Here is a 27,908-nt window from a genome sequence, read left to right as displayed (position 1 = left end):
ACGTCATATTTCAGGAACAGAAGGCTTTGGTCGCATACTGAATTGGTGACACTCATCTGAGGTGTCCACCTTGAAACAGTGCTGACTGTATTGATCTTCTGTGCTGCCGGGGGAAAATCTGTGTGAAGCACAGGTGCTGGAATAGGGGAAATGAGACTTCTTGTCCCCCCACTTTCTGTATGTGCAAGAAGACATCACAGCCTCTATTATCATCAACTGAGTGCCATCAGGCACGCCCTGCCAAGTGCATCAGGGGTGTGCCAAACACACTTTTAATAGTGTCAGACACGGGGTGGGATCAGAAAGAACACATGATTTCAGGTGAGAGCATTAAAACCTGTCACATTCACGGCTTATTACATTCACTAGTTTCACCCAAAATAATTACAGGGCTCTCCCCATCATGACACACTAAAAGTTTAGGAATCCTGCAGAGAGTTTTCCTCAGAGAAAATTTGTTGTCTGAAACTTGAGACAGAAATTATATTTAAACTTAAGTTTTGAACCAGAACAATCTCATCATGTTGCTCATCACAGCTACACATCTACCTGTATTATAATTAAAAATGTGGAGCTCCAGGTTACTTTTTGGCCTGTTTCATTTAAAAACAGATGACACACTGTTTCTTCACTGGCCGAAAGACTAACTGGAACAGACAGGCCTGAGAGAGTTACACTTGGAGCAACAAGTTTTGAGAGTCTCAATTTTCAGAGGAGCTGTGTGGATTGTTTTCAATGCATCAGATATCCAACACGCCTGTTGATGTGCAGAGGAAACTAGGTAGAATAATTCATCAAATGTTTGATGTGCACATGAACAAGGGAGTTCTGTGGTTATTTTAAAACAGTCTGATACTGGTTGCACAATATTTAATCAGAGGATTTGCTGATGGTTCGACAATACGCAATGTCATTCCAGTTAAAGACTGCAGATGGAACAGATACCTGTTGCCTTCAGCTGGCAGCAAAGAGGGACACCAGAGTAAAGGAAAGGCCTTCAGTATGTAGTTTTCGCTTCTTTGCAGCAATATCAATATTTGAAACATTGTCAACATGAGATTCCGGACATACAAACTGAAATCACAACTTCACTGGTACAAAGCATAAAACTGCAAGGCTGTAATTTGAGTTTACTTGAAAATCTGCAGACGAGAGCCTTATAAGAAGACTTAAGTTGCAAGGATCTATTTAAATTTGTACTATTTAATACATGTCCACAATTAGTCAAAGAGAGAGACGCAGATCACATCCAAATATAATAGATGATAAGGTGTCTCATAATCCATCTCTTCTTCAAATGTGGTTCAGTTTCCTCCCCTGCGTTTATATTTATCTTTCTAGTTGGAGCCTTTAATTTATTAATTGTCCCGACTCATATATTAGCATCTTTGCTACATTTTTAGCTATTTATTGCTACTATAACATCACATTAATATTTTTTTCCTATTTTACATCATTTTACTTTACTGAAATTGCACCTTAGCCCTAACTGATGTCCATCACGTCTGCAACTTCTCCTAAAATGTCAGATTATGATTTAGCTGTTTTGCAAAAGGAACTTTTCTCAGTTTTTGTCAGGACTTAAGTATGTGGCCCATGTGCAGATGAGTAAGTATTTGCTGATGAATGATGAACGGTCTCACGTGGTCAAAAGATTACATTCTCAGTTGAAAAATTGTGATAAGATTTTCTTGGATGAGCCATATTTATTTTCAGCACAGTGGTTGAGATCAGATAAAGTGAGACAAATTCTAATATGAACCAGATCAGAGAGAAACAATGACACCATGTCAGTTTGTTCACAATTTAGAATCAGCCAAGTATGGCGCAATAGCTTTATGCTCTGACACACTGAGTTTATCATCAAGTTAACTAAGATGAGTGATGTCAGAAGGCTGTTATTTCGCTTTGAGGTGGTGGCAGGGCGTCCTCTCAGCTCCTGGACTGAGTAAAGGAGGGATTTACAGTAAGACAAGAAAAAAAACAGTGAGGAGCCAAATGAGGGAGAAGAGGGGCAGTCTGCTGACAGTAACTCACACTGTTATTATCCTGATCACACCTTTCCTCCACCCTTCCTGTCTGTCTTTCTCCTCCTCTTCCCATGTCACCATCCATGCCTGTGTTCCTCCCTCCAAACTTCCTCCCCTCCTTCTCTGTTTGGGCAGCTGCCACCAGATAAGCTGTGACAGCGCCTTAACTCACTAAAACGTCCATCACCTCAACCTCCTACTTTCAGTCTAAATAATGTAAAGGTGCACTTAAAGCTGAGGTAGGCAGAAATCTGGAACAGGTAAAAAAAAAAAAAGAGGCAGAATAAAAAAAAAAAAAATCCCTCTCCTGCTCTCCTGCAGCTCTCCCTCTCTGTCCTAAGCCCCTCCCACCAGACGTCCGTGGGCATATGCACACGCTTCATACATATGCTGATTTATTTCATTGTAAAGAGCACAGAGCACTCACTCAGCACTCCTTACCCACACATTTTCTCTTTCAAGCCCTTTCTGAGTTGTCACTCTGGTATCCAACATTTTTTGCAGGTCCTTGAGTGCAGCACAGCAGGCAGGGTTTTTTTTTTCATTTTTTTTAGCTCCTTTGCAGGTAAATTTCACTCTTGAGGTGAATAATTGATCTGTTGATAGGTTTACAACTGATCACATGGATGTATGAGAGAAGATATTTACAGATTTTTGTAAATGAAAGAGAGATTTAGGTCCAGCAGAATGAACAGTTTAATTTAATCGGAAACACTGCTGTTATATGACGGCTGATCTCAATCTCTGTTTGGAAGGCAAGGAGCTCCTGAATGTCCTTGTTATCCCAGATTATAAACATTTACACCCAGTTCTTCTTTTTTTAGTTAGCCGCTCTGCTAACAGCTGCTTTTTAAATTTCCTGTGGTGGGCCACCCATGGTCACATCATTCCAGCTTTACGTTTCACAAAGAACTCATTACGGCGGCATAACGGAGTGATACACTTGCCTTCAACAGGCAGTGTGAATGTGGCTCTTGTCACTGTGGACTGCTTCCCTGAAGGAGAGCTTGCAGAAGAGGAGAGTAAGGACTAACAGAAGGCCAAACTATTAGCACTTTAACACTTTCTATCTCTGAAACACTACATTGATACTGACACGTGTTTTATTTTGATCATCGTCAGATTCTCTTTTAGACACTCTTTCACAAATCTGTCTTCCTCTTTTGGGGTGCTTTGCAACCTAGGCAGTTGTTGCCAATACTGGAATAGAAACTGCAGAATTCTCCCCTATTGAATTGGGCTCTCACCCATGGATGTATTAGGAGACCTGGATACAGCACAGACCACATTCATTCCTATGAAAGGTGCTCAGTAGCACATGAAGAAAAAATCGCTCTATTTCTGCAGGAACTTCCACCGGCTGAATGACTAATTTCAGGTTTAGTGCTCCGCTAGCTTTAAGGGGGATACAATAATCTAATCTTGCAGCTTTTTCTAGACTTTGTAAATGTAAACTGACTGAACAAATCAAATCCTGATTGTGAAACGAATCATTTCATGGGGGTTTTGACACATTTGAAAAATGTATCCACTGATTTATAGACATCTCATTCCCAATTTAACTATGAGAAAAAGTCTTTCTGGTCCCCATGGCATCACGTGACGGACCTGGACAGTGCAAGTAACACTTTTTGCCACCATGTAAAATTTGCTTCATGCCTGACTCTCTTCCTGGGGCCTCGCTTTCACCCAAGGGATGTGCACATGCAACTGGTTTGTAAAACAGTCAATAGGGCCAAAGTCTCCCATCATGGGCCAGATTTTCTAAAGCCTGAAAACACAACCAAGAGGAGGTGCAAAAGTCTAGTTTTCTCTCAGAACACTTGAAATACAATATGCTCAAAGCTTATTATTGGCTTTATGCCAGATGATGCCAAAATGAAACTGCCTACCCCCTGCTTTAAAGCCATTTCACACACAGATAAATCTAGACGTAATGAATAAATTACACAGACACAGCTGAAAACCTGCAACTGAGCCTCACCAAACATAAATAAGTGCCAGAAGGGCATACTGAAAGAAAGTAGAGACATCAGCTGGCAGGACAAGCTAATATCACATCTCACATTGCACAACACGAATATATCACATCATAGGAAACCATCAAATTCAATAATATTACTGACACAAGTTACCATTATGCACATTCACTGAAATCCAAATTAGTACATATAAAGATGTGCAGAACACAGTTGACCAAAGCATTTTTTCAGCGACAATAGTGCAAGTGGCTCAACTAGATTTGAAAAACTTGGCATTCTTTATTACAATGCATTGCACTGCATTGAGCTACACAGTGATGTAGATCTACTTCATGTGCACCCAGCTGATAGCCGCCAAAGTACTGCAGACACAAGGAAAGTAAGGACCTTACAATACAGATAAAAAAAACAATTAAGTAAGTTATTGAAGGCATTTCAAAACACAAACTCTTCTCTTACTGACCGCTCTGTTACTTCCGCATTTGGGGATTCAGTTTATTGGAGTTTACTTGAGTCCGATGGAGGTTTGATGTCAGTTTCATATCTGTATGTCTGGTACCCTTTAGTTTTTTTGCTGGCAGCTAGGGGTGAAGGAGGCAGCTAGAATCTTTCAAACATCCAAACCCAGAAATCCCGAAATCACGCTCATGATTACCAGCCCAGCTGTTCTCTGATCAGTTAATACCACAGGATAACAAGGAATAGGTCTAATGTTAGTGAGTCCAGCTTTTTCTGGAAAGAAATACCAGTTTTCTATTTCAAACAGAAGTTGTGATCCTGGTGGTGAATAAGATTTGAGTAACGTCATCAGACTTTTGAAACTTTAATGAGAAACTGGAGTGAATCTTCAAAATTTGACATGTGATGTGGATAAAACCTGCAGCTACATGTTGTGGTTCAGGCAGAGGTGCTTTTTTTACATAATCTTGCTTGGACTTTATGTTATTCAGCATCCAACATGAGATTTAGAGGTATTATCTAAATTTTTCTCCACCACAGCAAATGAGGCACAGACCTCACTCTCTCTGATTACATCCAGGGCCTGTGTACCTTCCCTCTGTTGAGAGGGACGTAGCTGTCTAATTAAGTCAGTTGTTTCTGTACAAGCTGTCAATGAGGAGCTCTCAGAATGTGCAATGTGTGTTTACAAGGCCAAGAGCCTGTCAGAGAGAGCTGGAAACACGATATGTGTCTCAACAGTGCGGCCAAAAGCTGCAGAGGAAACATCACGCTGGTGTAACGCTCATCTGACAGAAACATGATGATTTCAATGTAAAGATCTGCAACAAAATTTACGTTTAAACACATTATGTGATTTACAGAGCTTTGTTTGTTTCAGTGAGAGCATATGGTCGTTATTACTGTCATACAAATGTTTTCTCTAAAACCTAGTCAACACATGAATGCATCCATTATTAATAAGTATCGTAGCAAACCCCCATCCAGGGTTCATATTACCAAATGCCACTTTTACAGAAAAAAATCAATGAGTCAGTGTAAAATTTTGGCTCAAATAATAACCTTTTAACAGTGGTAGAGTAAACACATGAACTAAAGCACAAGTAGAAATATCACTGTGGAAAAATACAACACTGCTGTTCAGTGAAAACCATCAATCTTCAAATTGAATGATATTTTTATTTTCTTTTTTTTATGTCTTCCATTTAAAAATTACTCATTAAAAACCTACGACATTATCTAAAAACAATGTGCCATTATAATCTTCTTATTTTGGAGAAAGCAGGCATTTTGCAGCATACAAACATAAATATAGCAATGTTTGTTTAAATGTCTAAAAGCACCAAAGAACATGCAAAACGTGCTAAAAGGAGTAGTTTGAGATTTTTGAAGTGGGGCTGTATGAGATACTCAATGTATTACATACAGTAGCTGGCGTTCGGTGTGCTCCTGGTTTGTAGAAACAGACAGTGTGCGCACCCTGCAGCTCAGTATTACCCTGCTATATAGATGGGTTAACATCATGTGTTTTAGCCGCTTTAAGAAAAGGCCTACCTAAAGTATACAATATTAGTCTATGTGGGCATTTTATTGAGAATGTTTTCAACATGAGTTTAATTTCAGTCGGATCACCGCTAACAGCACTTTCTGACCCAAACAGCTGACTGGCAGCAGATTAGAAATTTAGTGCCTAAGTTAAAGGCTGTGTGACAGTGAGGTGACGTGGTAAAAATACTCTAAATATAGCATCTACTTATTTTATGTAGGTCTTTTTTAAAAGTGGCTAAAGTACGTTTTGATATCAACCTCCTCTGTTTCTGCAAACCGAGAGCACACTGACTGCCAACTACTGTATATTATATACTGACTATACATGAGTTTCTCATAAAGCCTCCCTTCAGCAATCCCTAACTATCCCTTTAAAGTCAATATCTTAAGTACCTTTTGCAATGAACAGTTAAGTTTACTTTAAGTGGTGAGTATAAACCTTCTGTCTCCAATTTTGGAGATTTTTAGATCAGTTGATTAAGGAAGGAAAGGAAGGCAATCATGAACCTGTACTGAAGTAAATATACTTAAGTGCTTCATGACTTCTGCCTCTAGTGTTACAGCGATGATAAAAACGATCAATTTGAAGTCTTCACTGTAAAAAGTGAAGTATTAAGTCATTGTCTTTGATTTGAAATCAACAGAAAAAAAAGAAAAAAAAAGAATCTGCTGTCTATGACTGAAAATATATGACAGACAGGTAAATGTCAGGTTATATATTCCCAGTCTGGTTAGTGCTGACCTGAGGCGGACAGGTCAAAGTATAGCACAGAGACGACTGAACCCCACATAAGTTCAAAGAAAGAGTTCATATGTAGTTTATATCCTGCACAGGGTTTTTGGTCCATTGGTTCATGTCTTGAATAAGTCAGTGACCAATGATCACCTGAATGCAAATATGTAATTGTTGCGTGAATGCAAAAAGGAGGCCACTTCGGGCAAAAACATGCAGGGTAGTCCAGTAAGTCCAGTAGAGAAAGTTGAATCTGGCTCAGCATTAGCAGCCACGCAACATCAAAACACTTCAGTGGCCAGCTGAATAAATGCATGCTCACATCCTTACTTTTTTCCTACTGTTAACACAATCACTGCAGCAAAATGCGAAATAGTTGCTGCCATGATGAAAGTTGTAAAATCCAACATACCAATGCACTGTTTTAACCAGGGCTGGGTAAAAAAAAAATTGATTAATCAATGCATTGCAGTATTTTTTTGCCACTTCAGTATCGATTCATAAAATCCTTACATCGATTATTTCCGTTGTAATGATGCCCCGCGCCTGCAGGGGCAGTGTGAGTGACGCCGGAGTGTGATTAGTGTTGTTCAGAGGCCCTGCTTCACCCCCAAACAACTTCTGTTGTTTATTCATTAAAATGGCGACAGTGGTGCGAGGTAGCGGTGTGTTAAAATCAAAATCAGTGCCAACAACATTAAAAGCCGGCGTTTGGATACAAGAAGTCGATAGTAGTTACGTCGTGTTTGAGCCTCGTGAGTCAGTGTTTAAACACTGCAACAATATGACAAACCTACGTAAACATTTGATACGACACCACACAGATGTTTTGCAACCTGTCACTAACGCTAAAGCTGTGGATCACACACAAATGTGGGCTGACAAATCCTGCATAAATGTTTATTACTTTTGTTAAGTTTGGCTCGGGCAAAAACATGCACTTTTCTGTACTTTAAATGTTTTATTTGTTTTTTATTAAAAAATAATGTAATGGTGAAATAAGTTTTGGTGTCCGTTTGTTCTAAATCAATACAGATAATGCATGCTTTATTGAACACATATCAGAAGGTATTAATGAATTATCTGGGTATTTCTGACATCAACACGCATAACTGAATCAATATCGAAGCAAATGGATCAATATCAAATTGAAATCGAATCAAATCGTGACCCAAAGAATCGAAACTGAATTGAATTGTAAAGTTCTTGACAATACCCAGCCCTAGTTGAAACATAAACTTTCAAAGTATCCACTGCATAATAATGCTTACATGTGACGTATCAGTGCTTCAAAGAAACGTGTAATGCAAACTTTTTTTTCTGCCATTTGGGTTGCCATTTTCCATAAAGATGTGTTGTCAAATATTGCTGTCTTAGGATGGACGAAATGTAAAATCCCTTTGTACCTGCTCTGTCTTCTGATGATCTATGAATGGTTTGTTTGCTGTTTGACTCAAAGCTGTTCCTCTAATTATCCCTGCAAGGATGACAAACACGACAATGGGATTTGTATAGAACCACATCTCTGTTCTAATACTTGAAATCTCTTAGAATGATGTAAATATGTGGATTTAAAAAAACAGTGTCAGTCAGTACATTTACATGCACAGTTTGGTCGAGCTACGGTCAGGATTAGGCCATTTTAATTGGACTGCTATCCTTGTCCCACTATACAAGCGCTTTGGGAGAATTGATTTGTCAATGGAAGTATGTTCAACTCCCTTCTGGCAGGTGGATATATGCCCCCTTTCAGCTATTTCATATAGACCTATGTTATTTATACAGTCTATGATATAGACTGAATCACAATCACAACTTTTTATTTACAATAATTTGGGGGTAGAAAACCGCTACTTCACGTACATATAATCAAATAGCGTTGAACTAACTCTGCCTTCATTGATTAGTTTTAAGCCATCTAAAAAGTAACATCAGCTTTAAGTGTAGACTACACTATACTGCTTTATCTCACCGAAAGACGCCCCTTAGCATCGGGGATTTGAAGACTTATCAAAAACACCACACTCCATTGAGAGAAACAGTCATTATACTTCACTGAGCACGGTGGAGTTGCTAGTTTAGCTCTGCCTCCATCTGTTGTTGTAGAAGGTAAAGAGGAGCAAATATTAAAATATAGTGTACGATTAAATTGATATTGATCCCCGTCCACAGCAGGACATCGCTTAGCGTCCGTGCCAGTGTTGTGGGACTGTACTTTATTTATCAGAGGAGGGGGGGTGGCTGGGGTGTAATTTTTTTTAATTTAAATAAATATAAAATGCTACCTTTCCAAATTGTATGTCCCTCACCTGAGCCAAAATTAAGTCCCTCTTCAGTGCTTACTTTTTTTTCAAAGCCTGACCCATTTTGCAGCACTCCTTCCCCCCTCACAAGTAACGAACAGTCCCTATCACTGACCACCGAGGGAGGCCGGAGTGGTGACTGGGAGACCACATGCAGAAAGCCTTAGCCAGTTAAAGTCAGACTAAGGTGTTCACATGATGGAGAAGCTCGACTTCCAGTCGAATTATCTGGGTGTGTTTGTCTGAGTTCAGTCAGACAAACATATTTTCATGTATTTTAAAAGTCCAGTTTTAGATGGACCAAGACAATAATTCGACTTTTTCTAACATCATGTAAACACACTGACTGTTTTTCATGTCTTGGCCTATTTACTGCTGATATATCCCAAAGCACAATGTTTCAAATTTATGAATGTGTTTCATCACCAAGGCACCTGCATCATTCACTACAATTTAAAAAATAAACTTGGAGAGACCTTCTTGAGATAGCTGATCCATCAAAACAAACAGTAAACACACACAGGCAGAACTCACACACACACTGGGCCTGTTGGAAGTCACACAGCACAGAAATCAATACATCAATAGTGAACAGGAAACAGTTATTGGCTCAGAGCAGACAGACAGCTCCATCAGACAGCTGTCACCCACAGACAACAGCAACACTCTGATCCTGGTTTAAAATTAACTACAGCACAACACACCATGAGCCTGCTGTCTGAGGATAAACTGTGGAGGTCTGCTGGGATTAAAGCAACACATTGCTAACATATAAAGCAATACTGTTATCACACTCTCCATTATGTAATAACACTTCTATCACATTGCAGCACGCAGTGAATTACCTCTCAGTGCCTGATTAGTGTTGTATGTGGCGGTGACAGCTGCAGTCTCCTCTCCATCTTCCTCTACCGACGGGTTCCTCCACGCGCATCACCGGTCTCCGTTAATTAACCATCCAGCCCCGGTTAGAGTCGACATCCATCTGCCAGCATCCCCGATTATAACCTTAGTCTGGAGTCAGAGATGCTGCTGCTGCTGCTGCTGCTGCTGCTGCACAGACGCCACCGCCGATGCTCCCGTTTCAGCTCATTGGTCGATGAGCCCCCCCTCTCTCCGCGACCCAATAAACGGCAGACTGGATGTTTCACGCGCCCCCTCCTCCCTCCCCCTCCAGCGGTGCGGTGTACCCAAACATCAAAGGAAAAGCCTCGTAATGCGAAAGGGGAGGCCCGCGCGCTCGTTTTGGCACACAATCACGTGAGAGATCAGTTCATAGAACAAAACGTGTTAACAGCAGGGACAGGAGAGCATGTCCAGAGGGGACACACGGGACAAAGGTAAACAGATGGGAAGCCCCCATGATGAGGTAACTGCGTCACTCAAGGGGGGAGAGAAGTCAGGATTTATAGCAGCGACACTGAAATAACGGCCCGCGGGCAAAAACTGGCCTCTCAGAGGGTTCCTGAGTGGATCTCCAAACATTATGTGGTTACCAATAAATATAAAGTGATTCACATTAGGATTTGTTTTGTAGCTATTTGGAGTATCCATAAGGTGCCAAGGTGCATAAAACAGCATCAATAGAACTTCATCAAAAACAGTGCAAGTAGATGATCCCTCGCACCCCCAAAGAAGTCCCAGCTAAACGCCTACTGTCCTAAAATCCTGGAAATTCCTAGGATTGTCCTAAAATCTGACGAAGTTCTTCAAATCCTAGAAATGTCCTAAAAGCCTAGAAATGTCCCAAAATCCAGGAAATGTCCTAAAAGCCTAGAAATGTCCCAAAATCCAGGACATTTCCTCAAATCCAAAAATATTATAAAATCCTATGAACCTCCTAAAAATCTGAGAAATATTCTAAAATTGGAGACATGTCCTAAAATTGGAGAAATCCTGGCCTTTTGTCATTTTGTAAAAATTACCCCCAAGCAAAGCAACTTTAGTATCCCTGCATTAAAGTTATCCTGTAGGATACTGAAATCATGTCTTCTAAACTTGGACTTTGAGAATTAAGTAAGAGAATAAAGTTGTAAATTAATGAGAATAAAATTATAAAATTTTACAAGAAAAATCATAAAATTTCAAGAATAAAGTTGTAATTTATTGAGAAAAACTTGGAAAATTACTTGATACATAAAACTTGATACTTAAACTCATACATTTGGAGAAAAAAAACATTGCAGATTAAAACCACAAGTTCAGGTAATTTTTTTTCTTGTTTCTTTTGTGCTTCATTCAGACACATTTTACAAGCATTTACACCTTTAGAACCTGAGAAAATTGGTTTGATTTCTTTTGAAAACATGGAAAAAAGACAATAAGCAGCTTGGCAAGAAATGTCCTGCAAATAAAAAATACATTAAAAAAGTAATAACAAATGTTAAATGTTCCTCCGGTCATTTTCTTGTTTCCTACTTTTCTCACTCCTTTTTTTAATGCTTATTTTTAGGTGATTATCTTATAATGTTTTACTTGTGTTTTTGAAAGAAATGCAGCTGTTTTGGTCAGGTTTCAATGGGTTATTCAAATAATATGCCTTTTTTCTAAAAAAAAATTATTCTTGAAATATTACCTTTTTTTTCAAGACACCATACTTTAATCTCATTATATTATGATGTAATGTTTCAGGGTATAAATGACTGCAAAAGTTGCAGAAGTTATCATAATGAAAGTCTCTTTGAAACAGCATTATGTGCAAGATGCCAAACATTCCATTAAATAAATATGATGTGAAAACATTTCTTGTTTTCTAGCCTTAAATTTTGGATATGATGCCTGAGATGTTTTCTCAAGAAAAAAAAAGGAAAACTTCTAGCTTGCAAACTTTGAAATATTCAGTGCACAAAAACTAAAACAGAAAATGTTGTGGTGATAAAAGGAAAGAACAAATTAGTAAGTGAAGTGATTACAGTTCAGAGGTTCTTGTACATGTTAACTATTCCCATTTTATCATTCTTTATGCTTTGACACTTACCTTTATTTTATGTCATAGAAAACCTTGACAACCTCAAGAGTAGCATTAATTTAAATGCCATCGCCTGCTCCCATTGTTTCCTCTTATCTGTATTATACAATGAAATAATAGTATTCTGTATGTTGCTCTCTGTTTTTCAAACATCAACTCACATAATTTTTTTCTCCACTTGCTTCTTTTATATTTTTAGGTTTCATTTCATCTCTCCTCAGTTCTCCCACACAAGAGCTTTACTTCCTCCAATCCAGCCTGTGCCAACAATTGCTTCTATGTCACCTGGTGGCCAACTGCTGAACTACAGACCCCTGTTAGTCCTGCTCCACTGTCACTTTCTGTCATACAAAGAAGTGGTGTGTGTGTGTGTGTGTGTGTGTGTGTGTGTGTGTGTGTGTGTGTGTGTGTGTGTGTGTGTGTGTGTGTGTGTGTATACAGACTTTAATTACTCAAATAGTTGTGTATGACCAGTCTGGATACATGTGGCCTCAATGTGTTTTCTCTGAGTGAGGGGATCACTCTACATATTTAGTTGTGTATGTGAAGCTGGATTCATCATCATCAAACACACACACACACACACACACACACACACACACACACACACACACACACACACACACACACACACACACACACACACACACACACACACACACACACACACACACACACACACACACACACACACGGGCATCAGTAGAGATTTAGGGCCCATGAAAAGATATCACATTGGGCCCCCCACCACATGCCACGCAAATCCTGCACAAATACCACAACCACACCTCCATAGCACAATCAACCCATTAAAACCTTTAAATATTTCTCCCTTTGCAATATTGTACTTTTTACTTGACTACATTTATCTAACACTTTTACATACTTGTAATATTTTAAATAAGGACATACACATACATATATATCTAAATAAATAATAATAATAATAATAATAGAAATATAAAAGCATAACACTAACACACACATCTCTCTCTCTTTCTCTATATAGATAGATAGATAGACATTAGATCGAGATGTTGGATATAGTGATGCAGTATTATATACAATATATACAAAGTATCTAAAATTGGTTCCACATTGACAACTTACAACATTAACATGCAAACAGAATCTGATAATGTTCTAGGATAACCTAAGTAACTCCTGTTATGATCATAGAAATATTGTTTGTATGGTTATGGTTCTTAAAAAAGAGGCATTCATCATAATGAATACTTTCACTTTTGATACTTTACATTTTGCTGATAGTACTTCAGAACTTTCACATCAGTGACATTTTGAATCCAGGACTTTTTCTAGCGATGGAGTATTTTAGACTGCAGTATTTCTGTCTACTTTATTTAAAAAATTGTAAAAATAGTATTTATTCCACCACTGGTAATAACATCGTAACCAAAATTTCAGGTACCAGCTGACGTGATGAGACAGAGTGCTGCTTACCTCTATCTTCAGCTGGGAGCAGGGCTGATTCATTGGTGGGAGGTGTTGGGAGAGACAGGACTGCTGCTGAGGACAAAGCTGCCTCTGTACTTTGGCCTGATACCAGACAGGGACAGAAATGAATGATTAAGTATGAATAACTTGCTAAAAGTTTGGCTAAATTGATTAAATGACGGTTAAAAGAGCAAAATGACGACAGAATTCTCTGTGAAGCTATTAACTAATGTTAGGGCAGCCAACTTAGCCTACTTCAGTATAAACTAAACAGGTTCATTTCCGCCACTCACGGTGACCCACCTTTCTTTGTAAAGAATTTGGTGACATATTATTACTCTCTTTTCTCTCTCCTGCCTTTTTTTGGTTTTTAATCAGACGTTTTCTTGGAAAACTAACATGCTAAACTGTGCCGGCAATTGTCATCTCGCTTCTATAGCGAGTTACCATATGTGCCACATTTGAAGGATTGGACTGAACTATTTCATAAAAATACAGGGGTGGGGAGCAGGTAATGCACAGGGTTTTGGTGCTTTACCTTTTTTCAGGCGATCTTGCTTACCCGAGGTCTCTTATTTTGCCAAATCTAGTGGGCCAAAGAATGACTTTGGGATAAACGTTAGTATGCACTAGAATAGATATGTTGAAAAACAGGATTCTTTCAAAGTTTTTTGCCAGTGGTGGACTTGTTTGACGGTTTCTTTAATTTCTTCACTTTCCTTTTTGTAAACATTGTTGTAGTGTTTTTTTGTGCATATCCCAAAAATTTTTTTTTATACTATTTGAAAGAAGGTATGTTTCTCCTTCCAACTATAAATATGGGCTTTTTTTGGGCATGAATCTCTACCCTTGCTCTACCTTGCAAACAGTTGGCTAATTAAGTTTATGTACAACACACTGAGCTTACCATAAACAGGCAAGAGGCCACATATCACAAATTCCTGAAAAAAACCTGCTTGAGACACATATTCCGAATGCTCCTTAAACCTTAATTATATGGGCACACCCAGCATAGCTTAATCGGAAAACGTTTCGTTCAGAAAAGGGCCTAATTTTGCTGCAAATACCGTTTTCTATTCACCCTTTGAAACCAAGCAAATTGGCTTGATTTCTTTCAAAAATATGGGATGAAGGCAATGAGCTATGAAAAAAGACATAACAAATGAACAAGAAATTAAAAAAAAAAAGTACAAAAAAAGTGTTAAAAAAAAAGTTACTGGAAAATTAGCAAATAAATAAATAAATAAAATACAAAAAGAATGTTAAAACAAAAACCAGGGGAATGAAAAAAAAATTAAAAAGCCCTTAAAAATTATGTTATAAAATGATTGTATTTTTTTAAATATGTAATTATGATAATTAGAAATATAGTTTTTCCTTAGCATTTTTCTCTATTTCCCTAGACATTTTCCTGTTGTTTTCTAAGTTCTAAGTTTTCTAGTCTACTGATTTTTAAAAATGTGTGAAAATTTTATTACTAGGTTGCTTATTGCTTTTTCCCCACATTGTTGAAAGAAATCGCCTTGCTTGATTTTCTCAGGATTTAGAGGTTTAAATACTTGTTAAAAGGCATCTGACAATAGCACAAGGAAACTGATGTCCCTCCAAGTTTCAAAGAGTTAACATAAAAAGGAAATATTGCAAATCTGTCAAGTCACAAAAATGTGACTTGAACATTGCAGCAAAATGTCCATTTACAACGTAGTTCAATTATTTTCCACCAAAAAAGGCAATCTTGCATTACAGTTTCCACTCAAAGTGACTACATTACTTTTTAATAACCTTTTTAATCAACATTTAACCTAAATCACAATATTTTCTTAATCTTAACGAAAGTGCTTTTGTTGACAAAACCAAAGATAGAGAGAACCTAAGATGTGAGCACAGGATGAAGGCGCTGCACTTAGTAAGCCTGCCATCCTCGTTAATCAGCCTCCTTACAATAGCTACGCAGTACATGAATTTAGTGTTTTGTTATCTGTTATTATGAGCATAAAGACCAAAAGTAGGGGTTACCGCTGGCCTGGCTATGTCCAAAGTTTAAAACTGCACCTACTGTCACCTCTGACATGAACAGATATGTTAAAGCAACAATTCAAGGGGGTTATGTGTTGGAACTATTTCTTTTTGGCCATTATGATCATCACAAAGCTGCAATTAAATGAGCAGGCAGCTACGGGCTACATTAGTGAGACTGTCATAATGTTGAATCAGTTCTGCACTTTACAGCTATTATGTCTGCATGAGGCATGTCCCCTTTGCATGAATCACATGTTGTAGACTGACTGTGGGTGTGTGGATGTGTTGATGAGTGATGTTGTGAATATTTGGGCTGCATACTCTATAAAATACTCAGCCCTCTCTTCAGTTTCCTGCTGTGTTTGTTTGAATTTGTCATAATTGTGTGTGACATGCCGGCTGCAGTCAGGACGTTTCAGCTGACTGTTAATATTAGCTCATTCCTGCAGCCAGAGCTGATGGAAAGATCAAAACCTTCATCGCTGGAGGAAACACAGCGCCTGGCCTCAGCCTGGCACTGATATCCATCACAGCCTCGACCCTGCTGGCCCTCAGGTGGCTCCCACATTACAAACACATGCTGCACATTTCCAAAAACTTTACTTTAAATGAGTACTTTTGCATTCTTTGAGTTGAGTTACTCACGGTTGAATGATGACAGTGATTGAAGTTGATATTCTTGATGATAGTGATGGCGATGAAGGTTCAATGATGACGAATTAGAAGGTACACAAAGTTCCCCTTTAAAATAAAATGCCACTCAAAATCGGAGCACTTTCTAAGTTATGACTCTATTCCAAAGCAACAAAGAAAATCACTTGAACCTCAACTCCACAGTTAAAAACTATTACTCTCTTTCACCCAGATCATTTAATAGCAAAAAACTGCTGTGGCTACTTTATGTATCCTTATTTTCTAGCAGGAACAGGAACAAGAAATGCGGGAACACAGGGACAGTGGTAATCAGGCAGAGGACAGAGGGAAGAAGCTGGTTAACATACTGATAGGCTTAATGAGGGAATGAGGAATAGGTGTGGCTCAATCAGTCAGGTAGTGACAGGCTGGAGGACTTCAGGAGCTGGGTCATGGTGACAAAGGGCAGGAGTCTCAGAAGGCATCTGGTGGAGAGTTGTTGAATGACAGTATCCCCAAAGAATGCAAGTTTTAAAGTGGAGAAAGACAGAAAGGGAAGGTGTCAATAAGACAAAACCATTGATTTAAGTGAGAAAGATAGCCTGGTCTAACCCCCAGAGCATCAAGCTCCGCCACCTGGGAAGCACCCTTTAGCATTTGTATATGATGCATCTGGCCTTCAACCAACAATACAGTATCCTGCCTCTTCTGGTTATCTGGTTAAACGTGTTAACACAACTGTAAAAACAGCTTCAGCTTTAAGATATAGGCTTAATTTCCATACATCTGGTTTCATATAGGATTTATCACTGGGGGGAACCACCTCGAATAATAAGTTATGACAACTTCTTATTTTGCAAAGACATCACGCAGTATAAACCACACGCTAATGTTACATGCTAAGTGTTAAGGATCATCATAAATGAGTACTTCTGCTGAATGTCACATGCTACTAACTTAGCAAGGAAACGTCTAGAAGTCTTTTTAACCTTTTATGGAGCTACAGCCACCAACAGCATTCAGTCTACAACTAAGCTAAGTTAATGTCACATCCATTTCACATCTCTATAACACATCAACTGACTTTCTGGCTGTACATTTGTGAGTTTTTTTCTTGCAAATTTACTTCCTTAATCTCTGTGAATATAGCTATTTCTGGCCCTAACCACAACCTGTTCGCCCTAATCCTAACTACTTCAGACCTTGATGTGGCATTTTGACAAGTTCTGGCCAATAACAGCACACAGTGAGATCCACAATAACGCGTCATGGGGATGGGTGTAAATAGCTCAGCAGCTGAACTGAACTACTCTGACCCAGGTTCAAAGAGACACACCCTAAATGATGTTGTGTGCAAACATGTGTAACTGTAGGCTAGTTCTGCAGAAATAGGGCTATCACCAGGTCATGGCACAAGAAACTGTAGTCTCTACAGAATATGAACTGGAGACAGCATAATAGTCATAAGCTAAGACAACAACGACAATTTTTGCCCTCCCCTTCGTCCCCACCTCACTGTCTCCCACTCCCATCATTCCTGCTGTCTCTGTAGATTTAACATGTGTGCAGGGCAGGCTGCCTGTCTGGGTCAAAGAAAAAGATCCTCCACAGCACAATAGTCCAACAACACGCATAATGAGCAGAGAGGGGAAAATAAAGATGAAGAAGAGTCGTTCCTCGGGGGAAGCGAGGCGTCAGCAAGATTTCATGAGGCCCATTCAGACTGATGATGAGTCAAAAGAAAAACAGAATTCCTCTGCAGAGCTGAGGAGCGGCTCGTCCAACTCAAAACACTTGGATGATGTTTAATGATAAGTCGCTGGTCATAATGTATTATCATGGCATTGTTTCAATTCAGATTCAGCTGTCTGCTCTGCCAAGTTGGTCTCTGTCATGGAAACTTGTAATTACGGCAGATCAGAACAGACACGTTCTGGAAACTGCAGCGTCAGAGCTTTTTATGGCTGCTTGGCTGAACTTGAGGCTCGGTTTAGTTTATCATGCCGTATGTGTACTGGAATCATCTGTGCTTTCCTTGTGCAGCGGAGCGTGAACAGGGTCTGGATCCCATGAAGTGAAGGACTTGTTTTTGAAGTGCAGATTGTTGGTTTGGGAACTGCAGGGTGCAACTGAGGTGATGTCCACGTCATTGTTCTGGGAATTTATGGATTTTTGTAACCTGGGAGGAGTTTGTAATATAAAAGTCACACAGAGTGGAGATTTTATTGGCTGATTCAATATTTTAAGATGCGGTGTGTCTAAATTTGACTACTTTCAATTAATTAAACACACAATTTGAATTAATTCAAACTCAAAATCTGCCTATTGTGAACTTACATTAAGCTACATTGTGAAACTGACAAAGTTTTGTTATTTACACTAAACTAACAGGTGATTTACTGAGCGTGAAGGTACATTCTTTCAGAGAAAAATCACAGAGACAGGGTCGGACTGGGAGAAAAATGTTCCCCTGGCATTTTCCCTCTGGACTGGCCCACTGCTACACCCTGAACCCATGCCCCCAATTTCACAATGCATTCACTGGCCTCTGAATAGGATTTACACGACTCAAATCCCACAGCACAGTAGGTAGAGTTCATATTAACCAAGACATACATTCGCCTGCAAGCCAAACAGAGACCATCTTTGAACAGAGGCACTTATTCTAATCTCTCCCCATACAGCCACTTGTTGTTCCATTACCGAAATCCTCTGGCCACATGATATCAACTTAACCATCTCCTAGACAACTCTGTATACTGTGTTCTACTCTCTCTATCTGTTTAATTCACCTACAAAGATTGACCTACGTTTCTTTCCTGTGCTCAATCACTGTTCCTTTAAACTTTTTTGGTGTTATTTGGTCAGTTGTTTTCTTTTTCTCTTTGCGGATCCTGCCTCCATGTTAGCCATAATCACAAAGTATAACATCAACAATAGCAACAACAAAAAATCTTCCCTGCTTCCTTTTAGCTGGCCAACACACCATTCAATGAAAAAAATGCCTGTAAAAACAAGCCCTTTCGTTCTGCGTGCCATACATTTTGTCAGAATTCACAGGGAATCTGGAACAAGCATACAGAAATTGCCTTGTCACTGTCATATAGAGCAGGGGTGTCCAATTTTTTTCCCCTGGGGGGCCCAACTGGTACTCCCAAGTTCCCTTATCTAATTTTATTTTATATTTTAGAAACATCATTTGGTAGGCCATGACATCAGCAGGTCAGATGATAGAGTAGATTATTCTAAATTAATTTTTTTTTTCTCCACTGAACATTTGAATGGTAGTTTGTATTTTGAATAAACAGTGATAGTATTAAGAGAAGGCTTTAAAGCAGCATTCAGTCTTTCATGTTGGGAAATAAAGTTGGAAATGTCATCAGACACTTAAGTTAAAAAATAAAGAGGAAAAAAAATTGACTTTTGGTATTTGGGGGAGGGATCCATCAGGGGAACTTGGACCCAGTATCACCAAAATCCTGGCTACTTCTCTGGGAAAGAATATAATTGTCAAACAAACGTCTAACATAAGTTTCCTTTTGTGTGTTAATTACAAATCCCCATTAATTCCACAACATGAGCCTCTAACACTGACCATGTCCTCACACACATGTGCTCCATAAATATATTCCAACCTGGATCACAGTCTGGTACAGACTGAAAATCCAGCCAAGGTTCATTACTGTGAATTTATGACTACAGATACAGAGGCTGTCTCTCTAAAAAGCACTATGATAGCTAATTAAAGTAAGAAAAAAAAATAGTTTCAGAGTGTCTATAGAGGTTGTGATGATGGGAGGCGATTACTGGAACTAGAAAAACAAAGAATCAGAGCAGCGTCACAGCCAGCTGTCTCACAGATCTATTTCTCTGTGGTGACTCACTCTCACTAATCAGGTATTAGTCTAAACGCTATTGTTAAATGAGGACAATACAAACATTTCCTCTCGGCGTGGAGCCCATCAGGCGCCTGCCACTTACACTAAATGGATAATTGAGAAAAAAATAAACCGTGGGGTCCACTTGCTGCAGGCCAAGTAGATCTGCAAGTTTAGCGTGTGTGTGTGTGTGGGGGGGGGGCTCGGCCTTTGGTTTGCTGTGTGTGTGTGTGAATGAGAGAAAAAGAGTTGGAGGGGCGAGCCACCAGTGGAGGAAAATTGAAGGCAGATTTTTCCAGCGGCAGGCGTTGGCTCCAAAATTGCTCGTTTTGGACAGGGAATTTGCTCTGGCACGAGATGTGACAATGATATTCATTTCAGAGCTCGCCCCCATTTATACCACGCTGAACACACACACACACACACATACACACAGGCTCCAGCTGAACCAAAACTATTACTGAAAACTCAAACTGCCTTCAAAGGAGCAAAAGAAACATTCCTCATAGCCTCAAGTTTAAGCACTGATCAAAAGGCACATAAACTGTATCCCTCTCTCATACTCTCACACACACACGCACGCACGCACACACACACACACACACACACACACACACCCATACACACACACACACACACACACACACACACACACACACACACGCACACACACACACACACACACACATTTCTGTTTCTCATGTTCGGACATCCGCATGCATGCCCAGACCTGTAACATGTGCCCACACTGGGGCTGATTTGATCCAAGCCCAGTGTCATGTTTCTCCAAATAATCATCTCCAACTGGCCAGCATGGAGCCCATTAGAGAAAACTCCAGTGCAGATGGAGTTTGTAGTTTCCTCCTCTCGGCCTCAGTCAGCAGCTCAGAGGAACATGGGAGAAAAATAAAGAGATGCAGACACACAAGTGTTATTTCATCACAGAAAAAAAGCACGCTGAAGAAGTCCAGTTTCTCTTCATTTTAAAACAAGATTAGCCAAGGTGACGAGACTGAATTGGTATGCAATTATCATGCTTCAATTCACTTTAAAGGGTAACACCACCTAAATTAAGAGTTCTACTATGTTGTTTCCATGGCCTAGGAAAATTCAGTCAATATGTGAGAACATGAGCAATTCTCTCTTATAGGAAGAAACCAGAGAAGTCTCAAACTTGTGATATCATTGAGTATAAAGTCAGAAGCTGGAGCATGATTTCATGGACCCACAGATTGATTGCCATCTGTTTTATACCTAAATTAGTTTTATTCTATCACAAGTTATAAGGTGTCATTACCTTGATTAGCTGAAGAACACTTGATCAGTGTTATGAGACCTTCTGGTACCTGATGGTCAGCATCCTCTCTTGACCTGCAGCTGTGTGGACCATGAATGTCCAGCAGAGGGAGTAAGACATCTGATAATCTGAGGAGTCCCTGGAAAGGTTACACATAGACACCTCACATTCTGCCATCAGCTTTACTGTCTTATGTAACTGAAGTCTGGGTTGTCTCTGAACAAATATTGAATGTTGGTCATATTTTTTCAAGAAATATATTTACCGTTTAATCCTTTGAAACTTGAGCAAATTGGCTTGATTTCTTTCAAAAACATGAGTAGAAAGCAATGACAGAGGAAATTACCCAAAAATCTGCAAGTAATGAACAAAAACTTCAACTTAAAATTAACCAAAAATTAGTACAAATAAATAAATAAATTAAGAGTTAATTTATGATATCTTAATTAAAAAATTTTTACTCTTAAAAAGAAAAGAAAATGAAAGTTTAAAAAACAGAACATGACCTGGAAAAAGTATTACACATAATTTTAAATATGTTTATGATCTTTATAGATATAGTTTTCCCTAGCTTTTTTTTTCTTATTTCCTTGGACATTTTTCCCTAAGTTATTGTTTATTTATTTTAAGTTTAGTTTAGTTTGGTTGCACACAATCAAAAACTGCATAAAATTCATGTGTCAGGAGGGTTCAACTTGAAAACAGCAAACAAAAACAAACAAACAAACAAACAAAAAACATTTTTACCCCCATCTGTTTTAAAATCATTTTCTACATTTATTAATTTCTTACAATCTGTGGAACATTTCTTACTAAGTTGCTCATTTGCTTTTTCTCCATGTTTTTGAAAGAGATCTCACTAATTTGCTCAAGGCTCAAAGGTTTAAATGCAAACATAAGAAAAGGGATGTTGCTTCAGGTTTGAAAGGGTTAAAAGGAGAGATTGAGTTGGAGCCCTTGGAGTGCAGATGGTCTGACCCTCACTTCAGCATGATATGAAAGAGCCTGAAGTTTGGACAGTGTATCACACACTTAGCACCAGCTGACAGTTCCATACCATCATGGTCAGTCAACAGACTCTGCCTATGATCTGATAGTCTGATAACACTGTCTTTTAAAGCATTTTACTGCAAAGTGTCAGTTATGAAAAAGGTTACTTTAAAGGAACAAAGTCCAAATGGTCTATAAGGCCTGTTATTGGAATAATGTTATATTCCCTGTTGTCAGTTAATGTCTGTGCTCTGGAGGCCTCTTACATATTTCCCAGGTCATACACGTGTTCTGCTGCAAGAGGCCGAACTTCCTGTAAGAGATCGAGAAAGTCCTCCAAATACTGAAAATAGCCCATGTGCCATGAGAGAATATGAACTCTGGTGATGATTATATATAGTGACGATTTCTCGGAGCTCACATCATGTCACTCACCATAATTGTTGTTTTGGTTGTTGCCCTGCTGGACCTCAGCGGGGCTGAGAGAATTAAAATGCTAATTCATCCAGGACCAGAACGCTCACAACAGCCATTTAAGTCGAGCCAGGAGCTTTTATCACACCATAATTAAGTTACTTTCAGGACAAGACAAGAGCTATCTTTGTCACTGTGTTACATGCAGCATGGGAAAATACAGAATGAGATATTTCGCTTTCATCTGACGTCCTGTACTTTTGCATCTGAAATGTTGGTCAAGCAGAGGAAATTGCAGAAATAACTTTTTGTCTCTATGCAAAATTATCCCAATTTTCCAAAATCATTGAAGCGTCATTCAGATTTATTACAAGTTTCACCATCATTTCTATCAGTTATGATAAAATTTTACTCACTAAGCTGAGCTCTGGAGACAAAAAGTCAAGAAACACGAGCAGTCAGACAACCAGACATGTTGAAAACAAACGTTCTCGTTAGTCAGACTTATTTGGAAGAGAAAAAGAAAGCTGAGTCTGGAAATCATGCCCTAAACTGTGAGACACTTCCTGTTTCAACTTTAAACTACCATAAATACTGTAGTTTTGTGCACTCAGTTTCTCTTTGCAATGAGGGATTATCAGCAACATTTCAGGTGTGCTCACTTTCTGATTTACATCCTCATGAGGGATTTAGATGATCTGTATCAACCGTCGGCTTGTTTACAGCCTGTCTAATCAGATCTCAGACATGAACTTGGTGAGCAGAAAGTTACCATAGCTGATACAAATGATGGCAAAACCACAAATATTACACCCAAATTATAACAAACCAAAATCAGAATTTTACCAAACAGTCTCAGTTCACTAAACATCCTGTCACCCTTTATATTAGAGATATTGGATGATACAAAAATCCAGATGATGTATAATGACATAACAGTCCGTGCCAAGACATTAAAAGTTAATTATTGCGATGTCTGCACACGGCAGCTTTTAATGGGTTTGGTTGGAGACATTCTGCAATTAAAAATATGATTTTAGATGAGCAACAGGATGCAAAGTCACTCTTGTGCATCAAATTTCTCACTGCATGCTGGGTTCAGTGCTTGAAACAAACCAGTTTGTATGACATACAACGAAAAGTCAAAGTCAAAAGACCCTATAGTACACGGTCTAAGGTGCATGGCACAAGTGTATTTAGGGCGTGTCCAGCACTACTTCTGCTAGTTAAATGGTGAAACTTGTAGAAAACATTTCCACATTGAGCTTTTGGTCTGTCAGAACTTCATTAGAGCATATAGCTAGTTAAGCGCTGCCAAGTAAGGCAAAAGGGCAAAACTGTTGTATTCAGTCCCTTAATGGAGCACAGGTGTGTTTTGGGGTATAACATGAATTTCATTAATCATAGTGTCATCTCCAATTCCCTTTAAAATCCAAAGCTGATTCAACAAATCGGCGAAGCAAGCAGTCCTGTTGAGAGGGATGCAGTAAGGGCAGCAATGTCACTGCAGCAAATACCGTGGGACATTTAAGCAGCAAAACTTGACAGAAGAAACAGAACTAAACTTTAATCTTAGGAAATAATCAATGAAATAACACTGCTTCTTGTGTGTAAATTTGCAGAGTGTCTCTCTTAATGTGAAGTCAGACAGAAGCTCTGCAGCTCTGCTATGATCTCTGCTAAGTTCACATTTTACAGGATGTCATCAATATGTTCCTCAAAATTGATGCATTATTTCATACACAACTCACCCACTCATCCTTACCATTGGGATAACCAATTTGTATGACAGATAACTTTCATAGTGGGAAAATACTGTGCTATGCTGACTTAAGACCAGGTTTGGTCAATGGCGCAATCGCTATCTGCTGCCTCAAAATAGCAATATATCTGACCACACCTTGTTTAAAGACCTACATGCCTATGGGCACAAAGTACATTTGCTACTTACACAATGTGGGCGCTGGCTATGAAAATGACAACTACATCACACCAGGAATGACGGTTACGCTGCACTGTGCACCACTTTGCACCAGCTGTAAGACAAGGGCACCCTGGAGGGCGGGGCCAAAAAGCCTGCCATCATCAATCTCTCTCCAACAACTCTGTGTCTTTGGAGTTTCAGCGCCATGAAGTTCAAGCTTACTGTCACCTCCACGCACCTGGAAAATGTCTGTCTGAAGTGAGCATGATGGTCAGATTGTCTGTTTCAGAAACAAGAATTGGCATAGAGACCTCTAAACCCTGAAGTCTAACAGAGGATTTCAGATGCAGTTAGACAATCGAACCAGCACTTTGTTTAAAGCATACAGAGGCCTTTACTCTCTGCTTTGCCACATGAAACACTTAGTATTCCTGCATTGGCACTGAGCACTGTCACTGGAAGGTAATCATGACCTCCAAAAACCTCCAATTTTTATGTAAATCAGAGAGATTCTGCTTGGTGCAGCAGTGTCACTACAAGACCCATGCTGAAATAAACCAGAGTTATCCTTTAAAGGCTCTAAGAAAAGTTAATGATTTTTGAGGCATTTAAAGTATTGTGAAATTCTATTCAAATAGTAAGTAATAATAATAGTAATAATAAGAAAGTAACCTGTTTTTAGTGGTAAAAAGCAGCAGATTTTCTGACTTCCTGAAGAAAGGAAACAAGCTCTCACTGGCAGCGCAGTACATATGGTCATCAGAATTAACCTTGAGATGGCAGTTTGAAGTTAATTATGTTTCCTTTACAATCCTACAGAGGGTGTATCGGAGCCTGCATCTGTGTTTATGAAAAGTGTGTAATAATAGTGACTTAATCACACAAACAGTGCAACCTCTCAGTCAACTTGACTTTGCGTGGAAACTCCACATCTCGGGAAATTCTTTTGGTTGTTCACCCAAACCACACACTGTTAACAGCTGTGCAGTATTTCACTCAGGCTGCTCTGAGATTTTCTCTCTTTTTTTTCATGTGCTGAGCTCTTTTCCAAAACCACTCATTAATAAAGTATTTGTGATCATGTGGCACTGACAGCAGGACAAAAATCACTGCATGCAGGGTGGGAAGGGCGGCAAGAGAAGTAAAGAAGAAAAGAAACAAAGAGAATAAAAGACGAGGAAAAGAGGTGGATGTTTTAAGGGAGAAGGGTTAAGAAACACTCTTTCCCGCTCTCTTGCACACACACTCACACACACTCTGCACGCAGACTCCCCGCCCCTCCCTCGCTCTTACTGTCTCCTCTGTAATGAGCTCCAGATGTGTTGCTGAGGATGGGGGTGGGTGGGTGAGGGCGAGGGAGGAGGGGGAGGAGGAGCGGCGGCAGGGGAGCTGCCTTGTATGTCATGTGCTCAGGCGAGGAGAGACGCTGTCCGAGGGGACGCTGTCAGCCCTGATGGAGTGGCTGGCCAGGGCCTGGGGGTGAAGAGAGAGGGGAGGAGGAGGGGAAGAAAAAGGAGGAGGAGGAGGGCGAAGGGTAGGGAGGGGGGTCAAAACGATCTCCACATCTGGAATCACTTCAGGTCAGCCCAGGCCCTGGCCGTGAAAGGTGAGAGCGGGCGCCTGGCAGGGGAGAGGGGGACAGGGGTCTGACACTGGACATACCACAGTCAGGGATCAGTGATCAGGAAAACAAGCAGCAGCGGAAAATAAAAGGGCTGCAAAGAAAACAGAAATATCCCTTTTTTAATGTGGCATATGAGTCAGGAAAAACCCTCCGGTCACATCAGTGAAGCACCTCTTTATTACCACTAACCCTCACTCAACTCACAACTCAAACAAGTGGAAGAAGTCCTTAAATCTGTCACTTAATTAAAAAATGGAAAAAGTGCTCCATTACAAGTAATAATCCTACGTTCAAAATTTAAAAAAAAAAAATATCGTAGCGGTAAAATCCCACATTGGGAGAAAATGAAATGATGAAAAGCTCCAAAATGTTCATGCTTTCAAGGGGATTCTCCTGCTTTCAGATCAGATGAAAGATTACATGCCAAAATTGAAAAAAAAAATCATTCCCATTCCCTCTAAAAACTCTGGACAAAAAGTCGAAAATGCACCTTCGTCAGTCATTTTTTTGTCATGTTCAATGTAAAATCTGGTCAGTTTCAGCATCAATTTCCTTGTGCTTTATTCAATTGGTTTGATTTCCTTCAACAAAAAGGCATTCAGTAACTTGGTATGAAATGTCCCGCAAACTACACAAAAGTAAAAGGCGACAAGGAAATGTCTTAAAAAAAACCTTAAAAGTTAGCTTAAAAAAGGGAGTGAATCATTCAAAAATGTTCAAATAACTAAGGAAAAATACCAAGAAAATATGTTTAATTATTATAATAATCAGATATTCGTATTCATTTATTTTTAGCACTTCTATTAGGTCTTTCTTTTTCTTTCTGTCCTTTGTTTTACTTTTCTTTAAAAAAAGAACTAATTTCTTGCTTATTTTGGATCTAATTTTAATTTTTTCAAAGGTTAAAGTACCAGCATTTCAAAGCTGTACTGACAAACTACTAACAAAACGAAACAGGACGCTAAAACAGTAACGATGTGATGATGGATGCCTTTCAGAAGCAAACAACAGTGATAAAACAACAAAAAACAGAATGTATTTTTATATATAAAGTTTCCTTAAATAATTAAAATTCAGCATGCTCACGTTATGCAGAATTTCACCAAAAACAATAAGAATTTAAAATATGTTGTGGAAAAAGTTTCACAACATGTTATCATGCTTACCATTCTCAAAGCAAATTAAATTTTAGGGTAAGCCTAATCATTGTTGCAGTCTTCTTGAGTACTTCTGAGATGCAAACGATAAACCTCTCCAAAAACTATTTCCACAGACGACGTGCTCCTGTGACCGCACCTATTGAGCACCTCCTCCCCAAAAATCGAAACACAACCACATCAGCTGCAATTTCATTCGACCCCACTTTTATGGCCCGTGTGCGTCGTACGAGGACGAGTGTCGACATGTATTTGTTGACGGTGGAGGTTATGAGGGGCCAAGGAGAAGAAACACCTTGTATGACAGCCGCAGAGTTAAACGAGGCCCGGGGGCCCTCCATATTAAGGAGAGGATTTCCCTGCTCATAAATATCCTGTTTTTAAGATGGAAATTTCAGGTTGCGGTAATCAGGAAAAAAGAAAACACACAAAGCAGGAACAGCTTGAGGTTTTTGTGAAGGAGAATCTGTTCTCGAGTTGTAAATCTCTCTTTT

The 27,908-nt window shown here is 39.3% G+C and overlaps 1 long non-coding RNA gene across 1 annotated transcript; it reads right to left on the bottom strand.

Moving 5' to 3' along the window:
• Nucleotides 1-1,729: 1,729 nt before the first annotated feature.
• On the bottom strand, nt 1,730-16,460 carry LOC148189500 (uncharacterized). Its single transcript, XR_015776570.1, has 3 exons — nt 16,143-16,460; nt 13,485-13,580; nt 1,730-1,939 (listed from the first exon to the last, which is right to left on the bottom strand). It is a non-coding gene; the product is annotated as an uncharacterized LOC148189500 (long non-coding RNA).
• Between the last annotated feature and the right edge of the window lie 11,448 nt (nt 16,461-27,908).

This window comes from Plectropomus leopardus, chromosome 5, assembly GCF_026936395.1.
Source record: "Plectropomus leopardus strain MGB_pleo_1.0 chromosome 5, ASM2693639v1, whole genome shotgun sequence".
Lineage (NCBI taxonomy): Eukaryota > Metazoa > Chordata > Actinopteri > Perciformes > Serranidae > Plectropomus > Plectropomus leopardus.
Note: the sequence above shows the minus strand (reverse complement) of the source record. Positions and strands in the feature narration are given on the sequence as shown.